The sequence below is a fragment of the Protopterus annectens genome, chromosome 7.part1 (genome assembly GCF_019279795.1).
Source record: "Protopterus annectens isolate FY-2018-M chromosome 7.part1, PAN1.0, whole genome shotgun sequence".
Classification (NCBI taxonomy): domain Eukaryota; kingdom Metazoa; phylum Chordata; order Ceratodontiformes; family Protopteridae; genus Protopterus; species Protopterus annectens.
This window is the reverse complement of record NC_056740.1, coordinates 264,281,397-264,299,349: the sequence shown is the minus strand read 5'-3', so window position 1 is coordinate 264,299,349 and position 17,953 is coordinate 264,281,397.

The following is a 17,953-nucleotide window of genomic DNA, read 5'->3' as shown; positions in this document are numbered from 1 at the left end:
GGTAGAATACAGCAGACGTATGACCACTCTGGTCTTGGATGTGATGTCCATATGTATGAGGTGCACAATGCAGAATGTGGTTGTCTCTTTTTTAATTTCTCCATATCTTTGGGTTTCTAATACTATGACAGGAATGGACCCCATTCCTAAATCAAAGTAGGATTAAAGTTCATGAAATTAGTATTGTTTCAATCTTTGATGGCAGCCAAAAGTGCTCTTCGCAGCACCAGCAATCTGCCCTGCAATGACTCCTTCTGCAATTCATATGGAGTTACATGGATTGGTAACATATTTAAATATGATTGTAGATTCTTTTTTTGTAAGATCTGTCGGTCCTAATACTATTGGAACTGTCTGTGTATCTCTCTTCCACATTGCTCTTATTTCTGCCTGCAGATCCTGATATTTTATGACTTTGTGTCTCTCTGTACATAACACACTATAGTCACTGGGTGTGGTGACTTCAATGATCAATGCTACTTTTGTCTTCTTTTCATGGACCACTATATCTGGTTTTCTAGCATCTATCTTTTGAACTGTTAGTAATGGGTAATCCCATGTGACATAAACTTCATACTTTTCTATGATGCTTTATGGCTCATGTTTTCAGTGTTTTTCAGCCACTTCAATAACATAATGTTTGCACAATCTCCAGTGCAACAGTCTTGCCACATTGTTATGCCTTTCAGTATACAGTCTTTTTGCCATTAGTTTATCACAACCAGCAACTAGGTGTGCAAATGTTTCCAATTTGGTTTTACAAAAACCTACATTTGTCTGTTTCTCCCACATGCTCAATGGACTTTGTAAGCCAGCATGTACATAGCCTACTATCTTGGGCCGCCAGTATTAACCTTTCATCTCTTGGTTTGATTTCACCTCTCCTTTACCATTCCTGCATTCGTTCCTGATTAACACAAGGTTCTTTCAGAAGTTTTCTATACTTGCAACTATATTTATGCATTTTCTGCATTTCATGCCTTCTTATTTGGCCCTTCACCTTATATTCTTTCTTCTGTTTTCTGGCACATTCAGTTGCTGCCTGATTTTTATCTACTTTTGGTTTGATTTCCATTCCTGCTTGACACCAATATGCTTCTGCTAGAGTAAGCAGAGAAGTCATCTTAGATTTATTCTCCTCATGTTTCAAAACTTTCACTACATTTGGGTCTTGTGAGGTCAGCAGATACAGTATGTGTGGAGTCCCACAATTGCAGATCTGTACATGTAATCGATTTCAAGGAGACCCATCCCACTGTTGGAATGGGGAATATATAATCTTGGAATACACTAATTTTTGTACATCATTTGGTGAGCATGAAGCATCCTTTTTGTTTTCCTGTTTAAAATATCCAACACATTTTGAGGCCAGTCAGTCACTCCAAAACTGTAAGTTAGGACAGGAAGAGCAAATTGGCTTACAGCTTGGATTTTGTTCCTAGATGTCAACACTGTTTTCAGGATTAATTTAAGTCTTCTAAAGGGGTTCAGGAACCTAGCCAGCATGACATTTCCCTGTTGTACACTTGGTTGGGGTCACATGGCTGAAACGACATTCCGCTGCAGAGAAATATGGCATTTTGTGAATTCCCTGAAGGCAAAGAAAAGCACATACTACCTTATCCACAGCTTTAATAAATAAGTGAATGGGGGCAGAAGAACTAATGAGTGTTGTGCTCAGTGTTCAGTATATGCTTATGTAACTACAATATGTAGATATGTGCTACAGCATGGAGAATATCATGCATGCTACTGTAGTCACATTTAGGCTCCAGTATGCATTTTAGGTAATGTTATCTAGATACTGGGAAAGGGGTAGTGGTTCACATACACCACTTATAAAGGTGCTGCACTGCATTTTTGCTGCCACTGACATGCCCACCTAACAGCCTGCTGCTGATGCCTGCCATACTGCCTGCTGTCTCATGTTGCCTTGTTGGCCATGCTCATTATTTTTCCCCCTGTACATTTGGTTATTGCAGTTGTGGGCATGGCACCACATTCTTCTGTTTGGCCACAGGGAATTCACAACAGCCGTATTTCTCTGCAGCCAAATTTCATTTCAGCCATGTGTCCCCAACCAAATGTATCACAGGTAAATGTCACATTGGCTAGGTGCCTCAACTCCTTCTAAAGTATTACTTCTTACGTTTTATTCACATTCCGTCATGTTTTATTATTGATCCTTCATCAATTTCCAAATATTTATACACTCCCGCTTGCTCAAGTTCTTTTAGCTCACATTCTTGTCCCAAACTGATGTTTTCCTGGTGCTGCAGTTTTCCTGCTTTTAAGGTTACTTTTTCACATTTATCAATGACATTCTTATATCATCTGAAAAATTTTGACAATCTGCAGTTGTGCTTTCAGTTCCTCATCTAATGAGCTAAACAGTTTTAAATCATTGACAAAGAGAAGATGAGATGTCTTTACACTTTGTTGTTTTCTAAGAGCCAAATTATAGCCATGGCCTAAGCTGTTAAGTAAACAGTTTAATGGGTTAAGGACAAGGCAAAATAGCAATGGTGATAGAGAGTCACCCCGGAATACCCCCCTTTGAATTTTTATCCCTGGGGTAATAATTTGTCCTTTATCATGGCTTAATTGCAAAGTGGTTTGCCACTGTTTCATGGTCACTGTAATTTAGTTGATCAGTGTAGGGAGTATCTTATAAATTTTTAACCACTCTTTTATCCATGAATGTGGGATACTATCAAATGCTTTTTTGTAGTCAAACCATGTCATACTTAGATTCTTCCCTTTTTACAGTTCTTCGCTATGACTTTATGGACTCAGTGATGAAAGTGTAGATTCCTATCAACATGTGTTCCCAAGTCTCACAACACTGTGTTTGAGCTCAGAGGGGTGCTATGTGTATCATAATTAGCTGGGGTACTTCATTGCCAATGGGGACAATGAGGCATTATATGCTTTAGGGTTCAGTCTGTGAGTTTGGCACCAATCATTTGTGTGTGTCAGCATCTTTTGTCATATGTTACCATCACTGGGGGACTCTATATGAGTGCAACCACTTAACAGTGATGCTCAGTCTTGGTAAACCACAGGCCATGGTAAGTGACTAGTGGTGGTGGTGGTGCAGTCCTCAACTTTAAGAGTATGTGTTCTGTTAGTGAGCCAGTTGGCTATCCATTGTGTGGCCTAATTCCCACATGGAAGATCTTCACTAGGAGACATGAATGGGGAATAGTGCCAAAGGCCTTGGATAACCCCATATAGGCCCTCATCCAGGTCTTTGGGGTCAGTATCAAAAAAGTCCACAAGGTTCTAGAAGCAATACTTATTTTATTTATTTAGCATTTGTTTACTGGGAAAGTCTGACTGTGACAGAGTCTATTTTCAGCAAAGGCCTGGGAAGAAACACTCCAGATGCATGTCTTTGGAATATAGGAGGAAACCCAGATGAATGAAGGGAGGACATGCAGCCTCTGCATAGAAGGCACCCCAGCCAAGAATTGAACTGGAGATCCTCATACTGTGAGGCAACAATGATAACTGCTGCACCATTGCACCACTCAGATCTACCCTTGACAAAAATAAAATGGATCGAGTGAAGTGTGTTGAAGGTCAGCTAAGTCCCTGTTGGTAAGGTCCATGCTGATTCCTTCCCTAGCCTTACAGATGAGAGATTTCAGGCATAGTTACACACTTTGTTGCAGTTCTGCATGTTACAAGACTGATGTGCATTGCATATCATGCAACATTTGATATCACATTTTGTAATGTAGGAGATATATATGTGTGGGAAAAACACTGAGACACCAGGGTTGCAGTACTTGGTGGGGGGGTGGGGGTGGCAACACATGGATGTATTGTAAATATGTGACATATTGTTAGATAGGACCTTCAGTTTGTAAAGTTTCCATATGTAATTTAATATCATAGACAGGAAATGGACAGGAAATGGTGATAATACAGAGTATTATATACCTTTCCATAGAGCGGTGTTTAATGGGTTTACACAATGGTTGGCAAATTGTATACACATGCGAGATACACGTTTGCACCTAGCTAAGCAGTGTGCAAACAAGACCCACATTGCTAAAGTCTGACAGCTAGTATTGAGTCTATGAAACACACCTTGTGCTTAATTGACTCTGTAGCAGTGCATGTTAATGTACTGATACAGTCTGTTTTGGGGTCAGATGGTACTGGGTTCAAATCCAGGTGCATCTAATACTTATAAATAACTTAAATTACAGACTGATAATGCAATGAAATTAATTATTTATAGTACATGTGTTACTCTGTGTTGGCATAGCACAGTGGTGTTAAAAGGCATTGCAGAGAGGTAACCAATGCAGTTTGCTGCCACTCACCATTTCTGGATGATGGTGTGTGATGCACACCTCCACACAAACATGGAGTCCAAAAAGTGAACTGTTCCATTGCTTTTCCAGCAACTTATGTATGCCATGTGTGATTCTGTGTTTTGACCAGATTAAAGTGTTGAAATGGGGGAGGTAAGAAAGTGGTGAGATGGGGACTAAGTAGGGGGAAGAACAAAAGGAAAGCAGGACAGGAATGTGTAGGAGGAAGGTAGGAAAGAACCATAGCTAACTATTTCTTTACCAGTGTAAACTGAACATATGTGTAAAATATTAACTAAATTTGGGCTGTCAACTGCAGAGAGAGGGGTGACCACAATGCAGTCCTGTTATGTAGCCAATTGCACCGAATCAAGTGTATCAAGAAGACATGTGTGTGAAATGGAGAGCTATGTATAGGATTATTATTGTGTGTGTGTGTGTGTGTGTGTGTGTGTGTGTGTGTGTGTGTGTGTGTGTGTGTGTGTGTGTGTGTGTGCGCATGACAGGTGCCCATTTAAGTTTTATTTCAGAAAGAGAGGAGTGTTGGTGAAGGGACATAGGTCTGTCTGGGTCAGGTAAGTTGGGTAGGTGAGGAAGTAATTGCAGACAGACAAGATAAACGAGACAAGAAACAGGGATGGTGGTTGACACAAAAGGTTGGGGGACACCATGATTGGGGTGAGGGTGGGGACATCACAAGCCCATGGTCATCAATCTGAGAGACAGTGAGAATCGAGTCCTCACCCACTGGACTGGCATCACTGTTACCTCATTCTGCTGGTGGCTGGAGTGATTGATGTCTCCTCCTCCTCCTCCTAGAACTATGCAAAATGAGGGAGATTAACATCTCCAGCCAATGTAGGCATGCACCAACACAGCAGCACACCACCCTATGCACCATCCCTGGCAACTCACTGCAGGTGATAAAATCACCACCTCTGCCACTGATCCTGGAGGGTACCTCTTGACCAGCCTCCAGGACAGGACTACCTGAGGGTGCAGGTAGTGCAAGGGCAGCAGAGGCAGTGCTGCCTGGTTGGCTCTTAGACTTGTTGGGAATCGGTGCTGCAGCTGGTGGAGTGGGGGCAGCCTGATCCATTTTGGCTGGTCTATCTCACTGTGCTGTGGAACATTTAGTGATGTGGTACACATGGATGACATGGACACAGTTTGATGAAGAAAAAAAAAATAAAGAAAATAAAAATAACATAAAAAATTAGAATAACATACAAATAAAATAATAAAATAGAATATATATTTTAAATGAAATACAATAAAATAGAAATAAAGAAAATAAAAAAGAGAGATAAGGGTTGGGTGAGAGAAAAAAGGAGATAAGATTAGCACCTTCATATGTGACATACAATGCATTAGTACAATTATACAACTCTATTTTATCTTAACTTTTGCATTTAAGTCTACCACCTCCTAACAGATGCATAGTATACCACAGATTGCAGTGAGTAATCCTTAAAATGTGCAGATATTGCACATAAGCAAGCTCTAGTTATACAGATAGCAGTTTACAGCAGTACATCTGTGCCACTGGTACAGATTTTGTAATTAAATGTAAATATTATTGAGGAAATAACAGTATTGTATAGTTATGAAATGTGGAATTTGAATGCACAAGCTCTGACTAAAATCTAACATTGGATTCTTAAAAACTGGTTTGTCCTACAGACTAATCCATGCATACTTGCTTTTGCAGTTGGTATATGCATGCTCAATTTAACACAACTCTATAAAATACCAAAAAGCTATCTTTAACTTTTAATGTTACAATAACACTACTCTTCTGCTGCATACGTACCACTTGCCAATCTAGCCCTGTAGGTTTGGACATTGCACTCCTGATCATTGGCAGCTGCGGAAAAAAAGCAGAACAGAACAAAAGGACATTATGCATACCAGTCTTGTATATATTCACTAGTACGCTCTTGAGTTGATACTTACACAGATGTGGGATGCCCTGAGTCCAAATTTCCTCAACTCAAAGGTTGAGTATATCCCTCTTTCTTCTCTGTAGGTGATTGAAATGATGCTTACATTGCTCTCCAGTGAGCGAGACACCAGCAGCACTGGTTACAGCCTGGGGTAAGTTATTCCAAGCCTTAGACTTGTACCGGAAGCCAGAATAGTCCCCCCTGCAGATGCCTGTGGCTGTGGTGCTTTATTAGGAGTCCAATAAATACCATGGACTCTTATACATGCCACCTCTGTGCCCTAAACCTGGCATCTTTACAACTGATGCCTGCCATGTCTATCTAACAGTATATCTAAAGCAATGGAGGCTAATGCTTTCCCATCAATTCCAATTATAGCATTTACTGGAGTGCACACAACTGCACTACGTGTTTAGCACAATGGTGTACAGACAGCAGCAGTGCCAGACGGTGAGGAATGAGAAAATTGATTTTTACACTGAGGGATTCAAACCTAGGCATAAGGGACAAAATACTTTCACAACATTGATTTTCCAGTTTTGCCACATAACTGCTGCTCCAATGTAGTCAGGCTTCCTGCATAAATGCAGGTGATGGTATGAGCTGTTACACATGCATGTGTGTGACCGGAGGAGGTTATTGGATATATAGGCAGTTCTGTATGTGTCTTACGTAAATGTAAAGGCCGTGTAAGATCAGATAGCAGAATTAAACTTATAGAAATACAGTACACAGTATACCCTCAGTCATACATCTGATAATAAATGTAATAATACATAAATTAATAAATAAAAAATAAAATAATAGTGTGTCATCCCTCATGCATATAATTAATATTAGCTCCACTATCTAAAGTGTTATAACTCAGAGTTAATATAATTTAAATTGAAACAACAGTAAAAGTGTATGGAACATCCTGTATTAGAACTAAGGACCATATGGACGGCAATCCTACACTTGCACTTGTTGCCACAAGAGAGTTGAAATGGCACTTGTTCATGTTTCAGTTCACTGCTACAAACTGCAATGTCACAACAGTAAAAAAAGTGGCACATCCTGTATTAGAACTCAGGATCAGCTGTACTCCAACTCTACACTTACACCTGCTGCCACAGGACTAGTTTCAAAACATTCCTTAATTTAGTAATCATTCTTAAGGTCTCTGTGTTAACCACCACACAATGCCACATATTGGGTTTGCTTGGTACCCAACAGAATTAATTGAATGTATCCAGTTTCTATTTTATTTTTGGCTGTCTGGGTCCTGTCTGCAGGTGTTCAATGGTTACAGCTGCTGGGGAACTGTGAAGCAATGCTGTTTAGCATGATGTCCTTCAAGAATGCAACTGCAGTCATAACATGTGGGTTGTCCTGCCTCAGGCAGCCCTCGGTCGGCCGGATTCCAAAGTCTGGGTCCGACGTCGGCAGATGTCGCATTTCTCTCCGACGTCAGAGCGGCTGGAGTACATAAGCATCAGCCGACGCCATTTTGTTCAGTCTTTCTTGCCATGCGGTGCCCGAAGCAGAAGCAGTTCGCAAGTGCCGGTCGGTCAGCTCCTGTATTCTACGATACCGAAGTCATCAAAAAAGCTAAGTACCCCGTTGGGGACCTTTTCTTGCCTCAGCCGATGTCAGAAATTACTGAAAAAGTTAACAATTGTCTTTTTTGTGGTAAACAAATACCTCATAAGGATTTCCACTCTTACTGCCTCCCTTGCCTGGGCCCAGACCACGACGTCTCGCCTGTGTAGCCTGTGTTCGCTTCAACAAGCGCACTCTCAGGCGCCGGGCGGAGTTCGCTGAAGATTTTTTCGGCGATAAATTTGCTTACACCATGCCGTTGGATCTTCCGACATCGCAAACTCCCAAAAAGCGAAAAGACCGGGACTGACATCCTCGGCCCGCGTCTACCACCGACTCCACGCCAAAACCTAGCGCGAGTGCTCCGGTTCCCACTGAGACGGTCTCTCCACCGCTCCGAACTGAAGACACCGCATTACCGACGACTCCGATTCCAGACATTACTCCAACGCCAGTTATAGATTTTCCTCCGGATACCGAAACCGAGGAAATGCCCGAGACCATTGCTGTAGACAAGGTCACTCCTGCACGTGGAGCTGCCAGGCCTCCTATGGCCATGTCTATTAAGGCCTACTCTAGGGCTAAGGCAGCCAGCAAAACAAAGCATATTACTTCTAAATCCTTACCTCAGCCGACTCCGGAGACACAAATTATGTCCATGGCTGCTGATTTAATTTCCATGATTAGAGGTTCACAGGCCCATCCTGAGAGAGCATCCCAGCCACCTCCTGATAAGGCCCCGGGTTGAACCCTCTGACCCTACTCCTTCAGATGAAGACTCTGAGGGCTCTGTCCACTCTGATAGCCAGGAAGAGCTCTTCCAGACCTATGAGGACTCGGATGCAGAAGATTCCATCCCTTCGGCCTCCCCTCCTGAGGATATTTCTTTTGGGGAAGTTCTACACACCATGAGGGAACATTTCAAGTGGCAAGGTCAGGAATATTCTGATTCTAGGAAACGCCTTAGGACTTTCCTTAAGAAGCCTCAGCACAGGCCCTTAGCTATTCCACCTGTACTTGATGTTCTGGATGATTTGTATTCTGACTCTAGTGCTACTGCTGATTCTCTTCCTCCTGCTCCAGCCAAGCCAGACAGGTATTACAGGGTCCCAGAAACTCATTCACATTTATTCAGGGCCCATACTGCTGATTTGGGAACCATTTCACAGGGGCCTAAAGGAGTTTCAGCCTCCACCTCAAAAAATCCCTTGCCCTCCAACAGGGAAGCGAGGTCATTAGAGAGATGGGGCAAAAAGGTTTACACATCCACTACCTTATCTATGAGAGCTTTAAATTGCCTTTTTTCATATGTTACAATATCAGGATTATCTCTTAGAAGATTTACAAAAAACATTAGCTTCTCTTGATCCTTTAGGCAGGAAGACTTTGCATGAAGCTGTACATAACACTCAGCAAGTAAGCAATCACTTCCTGCAGTGTGGATATGATGCACTGGAAGCTTCATGTAGGGCAGCTATGACAGGGGCAGTGATTCATAGACATGCTTGGTTAAAAGATCAACCTCTACCAGATCATGTAAAAGCAAAACTTCTGGATGCACCTTTGGAAAAGAACAAGCTTTTTGGTGCAAATGCTAAGGATGTGTTAAAGACCATCGAAGAAAAAGCGAAATCAGTTCAGACTGTGAAAGATTTCCTCCAGGTTCAACCCCCCAGATTCAGTAGGAATTGGCCTTCAAAAAACTGGTCCTTTCCTAATCCAGAAAAGTTTCAAAGGGGTAAGAACAGACGTGGCCGAGGAAGAGGCCAATACAGAGGCCCTTACAGGGGACGACAATGGCAGCCAGGAAACCAAAGAAGTGACGAGGGTTTCACCTGCCCAGCAACCACAAACTCAATGACTTTCCTCTACTACCGCCTACCAGGGAACAACTAGAAGCTCCCTTGGGTGGGAAATTATCTCTGTTTGCAGAAAACTGGCACAGACTGACAAAGGACAAATGGATTTTGGACATTATAGACCGAGGGTACAGGTTTCATTTTCATACCTTACCAAGAAAACAAGGCATGCCAAACCTACCACAAAATCAGAGGGCAGAGGCTATCAAGCAAATCACTCTGCTGACTCGAATGAAAGCAATAGAAAGAGTTCCTCAACAAGAACAAGACCAGGGGTTTTACTCAAGACTGTTCCTTGTTCCAAGAAAAGAATCTCAATGGAGACCAATACTGGACTTGTCCGCATTAAACACCTTTCTTATAGTACCAAAGTTCAAAATGCTGACTCTACAGCAACTCCTTCCCATGCTGGGCAAGGAGTCGTGGCTGATTACTCTGGACCTCAAGGAGGCATACCTGCATGTCCCTATCAGACACAGCTGCAGAAGATACCTCAGATTTCTTGCAGGGCCAGAGCACTATCAATTCTCAGCATTGCCATTTGGCTTATCTACTGCGCCTAGAGTATTTACAAAATGCCTGGCTTCAGTAATTGCTCATTGCAGGCTCCAGGGTATACAAATTTACCCGTACCTGGACGACTGCCTCATACAAGCGGACGACAAATTGATGTTGACAAAAAACCTGGATTATGTCATACGATTACTTCAAGCTCTGGGATACACAGTCAACTTCCAAAAGTCAAGACTGCAGCCATCCCAGCAAATAATCTTCTTAGGAGCCAAACTAGACACAGCCTCTCAGATGGCTTACCTGACAGAAGACAAGCAAGAGAAGTTAACTCATTACTTCAAAGGTTTAGCAAAACTCACCCAGATGACTGCAAGGAGATTCCTACAGGCCCTGGGTTACATGGCATCCTGCATTCTACTGGTTCCATTAGCAAAACTACACATGAGAAAGCTTCAATGGTACATAAAAAGCATTTGGTCTCAACACAGCAACAACTTGGAGATAATCATACCACTCATTCCATGCCTACAAAAGGAATTCCTATGGTGGGCCTCGGTGAGCCAGGAAAACACAGGTATGTCATTCAAAAAACCACAGATAACACAGACCATGACTACAGATGCCTCAGACCTTGGATGGGGGGCGCACATGGAAGGCAGGTGTATACAAGGACAATGGTCTCCAAAGGAAACACATCTGCATATAAACCAAAAGGAAATGCTGGCAGTAATGCATGCCATCGAGGCTTTTCAACACCAACTCCAGCAAGGCCATTTAATGATATGGACAGACAACACCACTGTGATGTGGTACATAAACAAGCAGGGGGGCACCCACTCTTACCCCCTTTGCAGACTGACAATGCAGCTTTGGGAGAAATCACTGAGCTTAAACATCCAGTTAAAATCCCAGTTTGTTCCAGGAAAAGACAATGTGTTGGCGGACAGCCTAAGCAGGAATTTCACAGATCCACACGAGTGGAGGTTACATCCGAAGGCCTTCAGACAACTCACTTCGACATGGGGCAAGCCAGAAGTGGACCTATTTGCCTCTCACCTCAACCATCTTCTACCAACATTTTGCACAAGGACATACCATCCAAAAGCTTGGAAAATAGATGCCCTCTCATTCAACTGGAACTCCCTAGCAATCTATGCATTCCCACCTCTGCCACTGATGACCTCTGTATTACTAAAGATCAAAGCAGAGAAGCCCAAGGGAATCATAATAGCTCCGGATTGGCCAAGACAACACTGGTACCCACTACTATGGAGCATATGTCACACCAGGAGGTGGGCCCTCCCTCAGTGGCCTCTACTTTTGACTCAACACAATTTCGAAACACTGCATCCAAATCTTCAGACACTGCAGCTAACAGCCTGGGAGATCCCACAAATAACTTCAGCTTATCTCTCCAAGGAAGTTCAGTGGATACTAACAGAGGCTCGAAGACCATCCACCAGAAAGGTTTACTTAGCAAAGTGGAAAAGATTCAGCAATTGGAATACCAGCAAGGGACATGATGCATCATTGTTGAACATCCCACTCATCTTGGAATATTTGGCAGATATGTTAAAGAACGGCCTCTCATATTCTTCCATAAAGATACATGCATCTGCTATTTCAGCTAGATACAACACTGATCCTCCTGTTTTCTCTCACCCCTTACTAAGACAATTCCTCAGGAGAATCAAGAACATTAAGCCACCGAGAAAGGCCCCAGTGCCAGCCTGGGACCTCAATTTTGTCTTAGAAAAACTGACTCTACCTACCTTTGAGCCAGCAGCTTCAGTTGACTTGCAATTTCTCTCATGGAAGACAGCTTTCCTGTTGGCAATTACCTCAGCAAGAAGGGTTTCGGAGCTACAGGCCCTAATGGCAATACCACCCTTTATTATTTTCCACAGAGACAGGGTTTCATTAAGGACCAACCCTACTTTTATGCCAAAGGTGGTATCTAGGGTTTCTCTAAATCAAGCCATTCATCTGCCTGCTTTCTTCCCCAATCCTGAGAATAAGGGGGAAAGACTTTTGCATACCTTGGACATTCACAGACAACTTCGATACTACCTGGACAGAACCAAGGCCAGTAGGAAGTCTGAACAACTTTTGTAGCTTACGCCCTGCAGTCCAAGGAAAAGCAATTTCAAAACAGACTATTTCTAAATGGATTGGACATTGCATCAGATTCTGTTATTCCTTTCATGGAAAGACTGTTCCAGCCAATGTCAGACCACATTCCACCAGAGCTACAGCCACCTCTACAGCATTCTTAAGAGGGGTGCCTACCAAGGACATTCTAGAAGCTGCTACATGGAGCTCTGTGCATACATTCTCCAAACACTACAATCTCCCTCTATATTCCAGATCCAGAGCAGGCTTTGCTTCGGCAGTCCTGCAGGGTTTGATTGCCACACCATCTCTTTCCTAGAGCATACCTCCTCCCCAGCTAAGCTATGGTATTCTACCCACATGTTATGACTGCAGTTGCATTCTTGAAGGACATAGTACAGTTTTGTACCTACCATAAATGTAGATGTCCGATAGACATGCAACTGCAGTCGGATTTTCCCTCCCTCCATACCCCTCTATGCCTAGGGTCCACTCCTATCCCTGTTACTCTTAGCTGGGGATATCTGTTATGGTGTATTTGTTTTATTGCTCATTTATTTGTTTGGAATCCTGTTTTGGTCTTCTGATTTGATTACAGCCTTCCTTGGAGGGCACCTGGCATCTGGGGCAAGAAACACTGAAGAAAATGGCGTTGGCTGATGCTTATGTACTCCAGCCGCTCTGACGTCGGAGAGAAATGCGACATCAGCCGACGTCGGACCCAGACTTTGGAATCCGGCCGACTGAGGGCTGCCTGAGGCAGGACAACCCACATGTTATGACTGCAGTTGCATGTCTATCGGACATCTACATTTATGGTAGGTACAAAACTGTACTTTTGCATGCTGCCCAACAGAATTAATTGAATGTATCCAGTTTCTATTTTTGGATGTCTGAATCCTGTCTGCTTCCTGGGTGGGCCAGTTGTCCAGTTTGCACTCTGCCATGCATCATGCAAATGAAATAAGCACAGCCAAACCTGCCATTCATTTCTTCCATTTCCTGTGGTTGTGCAAAGTGCTGCATCACACAAACACATACCCCTCAAAAAATTAGAAAACCCAAGACAGAAAAGTAATAATAAGGGGACAAGTAGTTGAAATGAGGAAAAAATCTATGACATGCACACTAGAAAATAATGATTCACATGAGATACATCTACATAGATATGGATTTGAACTCAGAACACAGGATGGGTGCCTTATCCCTCTTTGCCACACTAACAGCCTTTCAGCAAAGAAATGAAATAATTATGCATACAACCAACTGCAACATCATCTACAATAATATGAAACCATATAACTGTTATTAGTACATGTATTATTTTTGGTTGTAGTGCACTTAGTGATCACACAACCTATTATGTTTATTGCTTGCAAATATACATCTCTGTCTTACCACTCTGTGTCTATTGATCATTCTTCAGGTATGTGACCAGTAATCTGAGATATGCAGTCGCTCAGCCATTCTATATAATTGGCCTTAAAATGTGTGAAGATATTAACTGGAAATAATAACATATGCAGTTGCCAACAAATGAAGCGCAGGTTAGATGTTAAGGTACACAACTTGTGAACTGCATGCTGCTTATTTACATTTCCAACCTTACATCTAACACTTTATATATCTAACCTGATGCATCCACTGGATGTAAGGCAGCCTGCATTGCTGTTATGTTTTCCTTCTCCCAGCCAGTAATCATTCACAGCTGCAAAACATTAAAAACAATCACTGAGGGAGTGCCTGCACTATTTTTACATCTCCTACACGGATCCATGTATTTGGGATTGAGTAATTCTAATCAGTTCACACCTCATTTGCATCTTCACCATGCTAACAGCCCTGAATCTACACCATATAAAAAGGCAACCATGTAGCTAGGCAAACTGATGGTGAGGAGACTAGTTTATTTGGAGAGGACTGAACATATGCTATTCCTTCGGTATATATCTGCACAGAGCATTACTGAAATTCAGTAGGTGTGCTCGCATTTTGTCAGGTACATACTATGCTGGATGTATTTAAGAAAAATGTGAGAAAAAGCTTTTACACTTTTATCTGTATGCATTAGAAGTGTACTGATGTCACTGGCATGGTTGTCAAGCCTTTTCACAGGTATGCATGATTATCAATTCTTGAAAATGGAATGCTCTGTGATAAATATTGTATAAATGTTTTGGGGACAGTTCCTTTGATAGTGCTTTTAGCATTTCAGACATGGTTTGTTAGCAAAATGCGTCCATTGCCTATTCATTTTTGGGGGAGGAGCAAAGCTGGGTTACTGTTATGGCACAAGCAAGGATAGCCTGTTCTTTTGTGGGGGGGGGTAGTAGAGGTGAGTTCTTCTTATGGCACAAAGAAGGATATGTTGCTATTGTTACTCTCCCTATTATGCATCCTGCCTGTTGTTAGTATTTCACATTTGTAGAATGTTGTATGTTTCTCCAGTGGGTAATACTGAGTGGCTACCTTTGCTGTTTTATCTGGAATCAATTATTTAGTATTTATGCAATACTTATGTGTATTATCTTTCTGTTCTCTTTTAAGATACCTCGGAGTATGCCACCTAGGCATATCAATCCTCAGAGACCCCCCTTCACTGATGCTGAGAACCAGGTGATAGTAGATGCCTTTAGGTAACATGGTCCTTTTCTGCTGGAAAGGGGAAGGGAAGCTATGGCACGTAGGATGCAAATTTGCTGCCAGATTGTTGATTATGTGAATGCCGTGGGCAGCCACATCAGGACATATGAGCTGGTGCACTACAGGGCCACTGACATGATCACATCAGCACGGAGGAGAGCAGCTGCAATGGGCCAAGACCAGATGGTTACTGGGGGAGGGCATGCTAGGGAACCACCACTAACACCCAATGAAGTGTTCCTGGTCAATATCAGGGATAAAAGCAGCTCACAGGAGTGTGCAGTACAACATGTCCTGGATGTAGAAGCAACAGTTGCAGAGACAAGAAGAACATCCCAGGAAGAGCTTCCAGGTAGGCTTTGGTATCTCAACAGTTGAATAATGTCATATAGTAAAATGACTGAGATCAATATGTTACTTCTGTGTCACATGAATTTTATTTGGGGAGGATTGAAGATTGCTACAGTTATTAGGTTATACTGGAGTTGTCAGTCAAATTCTTATTGACAGTATACTTAATGGGCATATAGGGTATAAGTATCAGCCCCTGTGTTACTGTTAAATGTGATAATGTTTACCTTACCTTATCTTTAACTTCTACCAGGACTATCTGACTTGAAGAGGGGAGTATCACCTGCATATGGTAAGCCAAAATGTTTATGTCAATACTGCTATGCAATTTAAAGAAATATTTTAGTGTGTGATGTTGATGTCAGGACTGTTGTGTGTACTGCTGTACTGTCTGTAACAGTGCCACCACTGTTAGTTTTTTAGGATATATTGGACTATAATAGTGTAGGTATCCATTTTTCCCTGTGTATGTTGCTTTTTAACACAGGTGATCCTAACAGTGGAAGTGTGGGCCCTCTGCCACCTGATGTCAGTGCATCAGCAGGCTCTGATGATGATGGTGGTCAAACAGAGGTACAGTCACAGGGTGTAGAGGTTGAATCTGAAACTGAAATTGACATACAGCCATCCCCGCAATTCCATTGGACATAGCCAGTATGCCTATGCCTACCCATTCTAGTGATCCCTCAGATATTGGACAGGTTGAGGGCAAGGCCATTGATCAGGGAAATGTGACTACTTTGGCTTTATTGCCTGTTGATGCTGGCCATGTCCAAAGAGTGGGTGAGGTGCCACACAGGAGGGTTGATAGGAGTGCTCAGAGGGGCCCCGCTGTCTCTCCCCTACCTGGTGCAGGTGTCTCTTCCTGTGCTACTCAGCATATGTTTAGGGCCATCATGGAGTTACAGGCGCGTTCCCATAGGTCCTCCAGACAAATGTTCAGGGCTGTAGATGTGGCACAGGCTGCCATGAGTGACTGCCTCCATCATGTTGCCAGTTCAGTGGATCAGATGAGTAACACATTGGAATGAGGGTGTCTGTGATGAAATGAGGAGTGTCTGTCATGGAACGAGTGTTGTCTGTCATGAAACATCTGCTGGGAGGAAAACGGCAACCTTGTGGATGAAGGCCAGCCACATCATTTGCTGTTAGCCAATGTGTCCATGCCCAATCATACTCCCATAGTGGAAGCACTTCCACTGCTCCATCAGTGAGTGTGCTGTCGAAACCCAGACATGGAAGGCCTATGGGCGGTGGTCCTGGGCATCCCCATGAAGGGAGCTTTTCCAGCAGATATCAGTCACGTTCATGTAGAGGCAGTACATCTGACCATGGGCATGGGTATGTCAGTGCAACTCCTGATAAACCAATTATTGTGGTTGGGGATGATAGTCATGAACTGCCACCTCTACAATGCACAGTTCACACCTGTCCAACATACAGAGCTTGGCTATGCACATGCAGGCACTCCCACACCAATTGTACCTGGAGGACCCCTACAAACACACTGTGCAAGTGATGATAACTGTACCATATCCCTGTTGTCTATCTTTTGGATTCAGAGATACATAACATTTGTGTCTGATGCTCAGGGTGCATAGCTGACTTACTGCTAAGTATATCTGCATTTGTGGTGTTAAACTGGTATTTTTACCTTTGACTTATATTGACCTTGGAAAGTTAGACAGTTGATAAATCAAAATTTGCCAACTTTACTGTGAATAATTTTGTGAGGGTTGTGCAGTCAGAAACTGCAATGTGTATCATTACTTTCTAACTTCTCTCTTTAATGATTTTCCAGTACAAACATATAGTGCTAAACTGAGGGTATGCAGTGATCATCACTACTTTTGAGAGGAATGACTGTGTGAATCTGATGCCTGTGGCCTACTACTTAATAATGGACACATATAACTCACATAAGTCTCTCTTGTCACATGTTAAGATAATTTATGTAACAATCTCCCACCTTTTACTTGCTTACAGTACCAATTAGTGAAATACAAGAATATGCCACTCATTCATATTCTTATACAATACGCTCCAGGTTTGAGAGTTGCCTTGTAAATGCAGCAGTTGATACAGTTGTATATTAGGGCTGACTCTGTCTGATGCAAGCAGTACACAGCCAAAACATGGGGAGGTAAAGGTTGTGTGAATTGCCTGGCATCAATGTTACTATATGTATGTATGTGTGTTGGAGGAAGGTTTTAGGCCAGTAGGTGGTGAGTGAGTGTGCTATGCTTTGTCTCGTAGCCAATGCAAGGGCATACTGAGCATGCCTACATCTGCCTACACCCACAACAGCTGTTGGTTCCCCTTCTGACTCCTCATCTGCCTGTGGCTGTGGTGACCATGGCATTGGTGGTGGGATGTGTAGCCGTTCCCCTTCCTGATCCTGCTGAAGCTGTTTCCTCAAGATGATGTTGTGAAGCATGGCACATGCTGTGAATATTTCTGTACATGTCATTAGACTGTACTGCAAGGCTCCCCCAGATGTATCTAGACACTGGAACTGTGAATTCAACAGCCCAAACACATGCTCTATGATATTTCTGGTTTGATCATGTGCCTCATTATGGTGTTCTTCTATGGGTGTGTGTGCATTTATGATGGATGC